We start from the raw sequence: 6,948 nt of genomic DNA, 5'->3' as shown, positions 1-6,948 counted from the left end.
CCTCTCAAACATTTTATTTCATTTATAACTTTCCGGATGCCATCAAAATCTAACGTCCGGGTACTGAGAGAATTCTTGGTTGCCGGTAAACTCAAAAGTATGCGGACCATGTAGAAAAAGCACGAACGTATCTTCTTAAGACCTTGTTTTAAATTTGTCAACTGATGACTGGAGTAAAGATCCGCTTCAAGAAATTAATGACAACGTAAATTACGCCACATTTTATGTTTCTTATGTGAATAACTCTGATTTAGATTTTAATATTTCCACTAAAGACTCAAAATTGTCATGCGATGATAAGTATCACGTAGCTGCAGTAGAAGTTCTTAAGCAATTAAAAGAAAAATTTCAAAAAGCCTGCAATACTTACAAAAAAGTTTTGATTCAGACTCTTGCATCAACAGCTTGGGGTCGCAGAAAGTTAGCTAAGGAATTTGGTGCTTCAGAACACCTGTGTCGAAAAGTTAAAAAAATTGTTGCTGATCATGGTGTTTTAGCGAGTCCTAATCCAAGAGTAGGAAAAACATTATGTCCTCAAATTAAAGCTCTTGTTGTAACTTTCTATTAAGTTGATGGGAACAGTCGTATTTTACCAGGAATGAAAGATTTAATTTGAGTAATGGAAAAGATGGCTCTTGAGAACAAGTTTAGAAAATATTACTATTAGACAATATTTTTCAACTGTATGAACGTTTCAGCGAACTGCATCCTGAGGTCTGCTACCGAGGTAGCAGACATCGATCACTTTGTTGAAGTGCTCAGTAATGACTTATTAAAACTAAAGACGCATGGTTTTGTTGCTGAGAAATATTCATTATTTGTTAAATGCTTAAAGGAGAAATGGGTGGAAGGACAGTTTCTTGTTCAGTTTGATTTTGCGGAAAATTTAGCTTTTGCAGCTGAGAACGCCGCACAAGCTTTCCATTGGAATAATGACCAAATAACTATTTTCATAGTAGTTATATGTTACAGAAAAGATGAGGAACTGAAACATCATAGCATGGCCATATTATCGGACGCTCTGACTCATGATTCTGTGGCCGTATACGCATTGAATATAATATTTGTCAATTATTTGAAGATTAATTTTGAACCCAAGAAGACATTTTACTTTTCTGATGGAGCACCGCAACACTTCAAGAACAAGTACGACTTTGGATATCTCCGCTTCCATAAGGAACATTTTGGAATTAAAGCAGACTGAAACTTCCACTCTATGGCTCATAAAAAGGGTCTAAAATCCACTCCCAAACGTCGCATTTTGACAGCACAAGCGCTATACGAATGAGCGCTGAAAAACTGGTTGGAAACCATAATTGTGTTTAGCTATCAAGAAAGTCACGGTGTAAATGCAGAAGAATTTAAAAGTTAGATTCGAATCTGCAAATCTAGTAAGCAAAAGTAGGATATTTCTAGAGTTGATTTACACTATTTTCTTGCGTACAAAATAAATAAACCCGAAAAAAAAGTCCAAAAATAGTTCAATATCAGTTTAGCGGCACATTAAACCTGTCAGTATTCGTGCTTGAGCGCTGCGAAAGTTTAACGAGGTACCCTCGAATGTAATAATTTAAATTTGACCCAGAAAACATTTTCGGCCCACTTTTTATCCTACATGGTTTCAAAAAGTATAAGCAAGGGCATTTTTTAAAATATAAATTAAAAAACATGTTTTGTTAAAAAAACTATTTTTAATTTTCAAGCAAACAAACAAATTTTTTTAAAAGATATCCTTATAATGACTTAAAGTAATGAAAAGAACATTCCAAAACCCTTATTATAGATGCCAAATCGGATTATCTTGAAAGAAGTTACACTAACGTGAATGTAAAGAAACTCGTATAAAGGAAAAAACTTGAGTGGTTTGCACACGACACCACATAATCTTTTGTAATTACTTCCCTGGAGGACACTGGGCAATCCGCGATTTCTTTTTCGGTCAATTCCTGAACCACACCGCTATACAAGTTTATTGTCGCCCGTACTGATCGCCCAAAAACAGGTGCAAATATTGCACGATAATCGTGTGCCTGCTTGATGTTTTGCGTAATATAGCACAGACGTCGCCATTGTACATTGATAATACAATTGAGCCCCTGGATGCAATAACTCGCTGAGCGCTCGAAAACGCGTAAAATTATTGTCTGCGCGGTGACATTACGAGTCAAAATCAAAAGTCCGAATTTGGAAAAATGAAAAATACTGCTCGATAGCTTTTTAAAAATGAATGCATGTACCCGTTTAAACTTTTTTCGTAAACATTATAGTTTCCGATAAAAAAAATAAAAACTAGCGAAAGTATACACTGCGGAGCTCGCCCATGCGAAATTCAATCACATCGTGCTGCACGTTTGTGTTCAACCCCCTAGGTTTTATATAAATAATAGTCTGAGCAAGCTCAAACTTTCCAAAAATTTCAGCAATACGCTTAAGATTACGATAAGCGCGAATATCCCGTGGAAATCGAAAATTTCCTCGACACATTTCAAACACGAACGTCGAAAAACATGGTTTTTCATTTAAGTTTTGAAAAACATGGATTTTTCGATTCAAAAATCATCAGCTTTTATTTTTTTTAACGGAAACTATAATGTTTACGAAAAAAGTTTAAACGGGTACATGCATTCATTTTTAAAAAGCTATCGAGCAGTATTTTTCATTTTTCCAAATTCGGACTTTTGATTTTCACTCGTAATGTCACCGCGCAGACAATACTTTTACGCGTTCTCGAGCGCTCAGCGAGTTATTGCATCCAGGGCCTCAATTTGTTCCCGGTTGGAATGGGATTCAGCACATGATTTCTTGTTCTTAATCGAATTAGTTTGTCGGTAGGAAAAACGTATCTTCGGAGTTCAAATATCCGATTCGGATATTTGTGGGGAATAAGTCGAATAAATTCAAGATCGTTAAGTCTATATCCAAGAACGACTGGAAAAGCTTTCATGAGCGTGGACAACTTCAACCAGTCATGAATATGTGGTTCGGCAGATCGTGGAGAACCGGCTGGAAATTGTCTGCCAGGAGACGAAGTACAAGAAGGAGAAGGTCCAAATCGATGATAACCAGGATTAGCGTCACCGTCAAGCAAACCCTTGGACCGTGAACTTAATTCTGAAACTAGAATACAAGATTAAATGTTTGTTTTAAATACCTACACAATCGTATGTTCGCAGATGACAATTTGCACAGGACATAAAAGAAGATATACCATACTTTGATGTCTTAAAACGTAAAAATTTAATGAAAATAAAGTAAACTCAAGTCATTTTAAAATTCTCCAGATATGTTGTTGTTAAAATATCTTCGATGTTAAAAAAACAAGTAGTATAGAGCATGCATATATGATTCTTCTAATTTTGGATGCAAAATTTTCAATTTAAGAACTCTATATGCATGCATGTGTTTTCTCACAAACCAATTTGTACTGAATTTGAATTTTTCAAGAATGGATAGCCATTTATGAGCTGAAACTGTCTCATTAAAAAGGTTACATTTAATGCCAATATTTCTTGAATAAAAAAAAATAGTGTTTAGCGATAATAAAATAAAATTCAAGTGAAAAAACGACAAAAATTACAACTTGTTTTTTAAATTTTTTAACCTGAAAGTATTGGCTTAAAAATAAAACATTCTCAATCTGTAGGATTTTAGCATTATGCATCGTAAACTGGATGGTTTCATAATTGAATAAGTTAGTAAGTGAACTTGAAATAAAAAAGTTAACGTCAAAAATAAACGCATGTTAAACATAAAGACCGAACCGCAAGCACTAGATTTGACAGACGTGTGCAATTCGTTTAAATTATGAACGGTTAAAATAATTGTGGTATACACACGTAATACTCTGTAATTTCTTTTGATTAATTGCCCTGAGTAAATTGGACATTCCGCGATTTCTTCTGCAGTCAATTTCTCAACTGCGCCGCTATTCATGTTTATTTTAGCCCGTGCCACCGGCCCAGAACCACGTGTAAATATTGCACGAAGAATCGTGTGTCTGCATGATGTTTTTTGTAATATTGCACAGACGTCGCCATTGGACGTTGATAATACAATTTGTTCTCCGGTTGGCATAGAAGTAAGGACGCGATATTTTTCTTTAAATTGAATTGGCGCATCTGAAGGAAAAACGTATCTTTGGAGTTCGAATATCCGATGCGGGTTGTTGTGGGGAATAAGTCGAATAAATTCCAGATCTTTAGATGTATATCCAAGTACGTTTAGACAAGTCTTCTTCAAAGTAGGAGACCTGGGCCTATCACGAAAATGTGTGTCGGCAGGTGCTGGAGAATTAACAGAATTATAAGGTGCGGCAAGAGAATGAGTGGTGTCTGGATACCGTCCACCGGGAGAAGAAGAAGAAGAAGAATGTCCATAGCGATGAAAATCAGGATGAGGGCTATCATGGCGCAAACGCTTAGACTGTGAACTTAGGTCTGAAACAAGATATACATGATTAAATTTTTGTTTTGAGTACCTACATAATCGCATGTTGATATACCACTAATTGTCAATGACGTAAGTGAGGGGCGGGATTTCATAAGCGTTTATGATTTTTTCTCGTTTAATGCCTTTGGACCATGGAAACTTTTAAAACAAATTACATTATTTGAAAGTATACATTCTTATAGAAAACTAAAATCTACATCTATTTTTTGCAATAAATTTGTAGCTTCTGTCTTTTTTGTAGATTTTGCATTAAGTTTACAAATACAATTTTTTTACGCAAAAATCTGAAATTAGTCTAACATTCACACTTAGTTTTTCTGTGTTATTAAAAAGTGGTTTAAAAATGGTTTATATGATTGAAAGTGACAAGAAAATTTCATTTGTTCGTAAACTTACTTTTTTCATGTTTTATGTAAAACCATGTATTTCAACATTTATTCATTATAAATTACGAAAAAATTACTCTTGTTCATCAATTTTAAAATAAAAGCATTAACCAGTTTTTGTCTAATTTATGCGATTCAAAACAATTTAGAAATAAAACTTTCTGGCTTTTTTTGTCCAAAAGCAAGAAGCTGAAACTAAACATTCTTCTTTTTCTCAATGATGATTCATTTTAAATAACTATTTCGGCAGAAAGCATATTCATAGTGAAAAAGTAAAATACACTTTTGAACAACTTTCCCGCTGTAGGTTTTTTTTTTACCGAAATACGTTTGACTCCCATTGAGTTTAAAAATATGAGCGCATGATTCATGACATATCATAGGGAAAAATTTAAAATATTTGTTTAAAAAAACATACTTATATTGTATTTACTCTAATAGTTGTAGATTCGAGATACATTCGGGCGGGATGAGACAAGAAAACCTCAATTTCGGGAACTATGAAAACTGCCGAGAATGTGATTTTTCTTGTAAATTTCGGAAAACGAGCAAGATCGGCTAAGAATCGCGGCAATGTTTACAATTTGTTATATCGCGTTAATTGAAAAAATAATGCATTAAATATTTGGAAAATATGGAAATCAAATTATATGAAAACAAACAAGGAGTCCAAAAAAGAGACTAAAAAAGAAAAAGTGATTCGAGTGTAATTCTTATAATGAAAATTATCAATGCAGATGATAAAACAGTCCATATCATTGCTAGTACAAGAGTTCTAGAGAAAATACTTTAGTTACACGTATTCGGCTAAAACGAACCCTTGCATTACAGAAACTGTCCGATTCTTGCAGGAATATACAGAATCTGAAAATGCAATGTTATTGCAGCTACAGGACGATCAACCAAAGATAGACTGACTTTGTGTTCGCCTCAATGTCATCAATTAAGATGCCTTATGTATTTAAGGCTTTCCTGAAAGTACGTTCAATTCAATTTTAAGGTTTCCTTTTTGTTGTAAAATAATATAGTAAAAATATCACAGCGTATTAAGGAGGTATTATTCAAAACACCTGACAAAATTCGCTTTAAGCAAATAATATATGTCATCCAATTTGTTAAGGTAAATAAAGTATGATCAAACAGATGAACGACTTGCGCATGATGTATTAAATGAATTTGAGTAATATGGCTCAGGCATATAATTTTTTTCGGCGTCGACTGAGAAGTCGATATTTTGTTGCAACTACCTTTCGAGATTTACAGTAAAGCTGCTATCTAATGTACATTGGTCAAGAAGAACAGATACAGTAATGTGATTTCGTCATCAAATAGGGAAAATATAGAATGTGTTACGGCAATTTCTTTACGAAATTTACCAAAAATGTTCTACCTGTTATAATAGGCATATGAGCAAAAACTAGTCTAGTCACTTTTGCGTCATAACACATAAGTGGGTAGACATGAATTATTATAAATTTTCGGACCTTGATGAAATTGATGATACTTAGCTTTTTGGAGTCGCAGATTAAAAATCTGATGTTGGATTTTTTAAATTTAAATTAGCGGAAATGACTTATTAAAAATGTTCGGAACTTGATAAAATTAGTGAGATCTATGCTTTTTTTTTGAAGTTTTGGCGAGTGTAATATGGCGGAACAAAATTATCAAAGGTGTTTATGGTTTTATCAGTTGTTCAGACCCACTTCATGCTTTCAGTTTTTATACTCATTTTTCTTACTTACTTAAATCCAACATCAAATTTCGATTCAGTCATTCTAATAACCTAAATATCATCAGTTTTATCAAGGTTCGATCGTTTATGATAATCCATATTTATTATATTGAATTTTATGAATTTCAAATCAGATTCAATTAAAGAAACCCCAAAATCGTCAATGTTAACAGTGTGCCCCATTGTATCCGCCATTTTTAATTTGTTTTTTAAACAAGCACCCAATTTTGATTCCGCGACCTTGAATACTAATATTTAAAATTCAAAACAGCGAGTCCAATACCAGGTGTATACATATGAAACCGGTATTTTTTCAAGAAAAACACACATTTATTTCAAGAGAATGATAACAAATATTTTATTCAAAGTATGCGCCCTCGC

Source organism: Belonocnema kinseyi, chromosome 2 (assembly GCF_010883055.1).
Source record: "Belonocnema kinseyi isolate 2016_QV_RU_SX_M_011 chromosome 2, B_treatae_v1, whole genome shotgun sequence".
In the NCBI taxonomy this organism is placed as follows: domain Eukaryota; kingdom Metazoa; phylum Arthropoda; class Insecta; order Hymenoptera; family Cynipidae; genus Belonocnema; species Belonocnema kinseyi.
Note: the sequence above shows the minus strand (reverse complement) of the source record.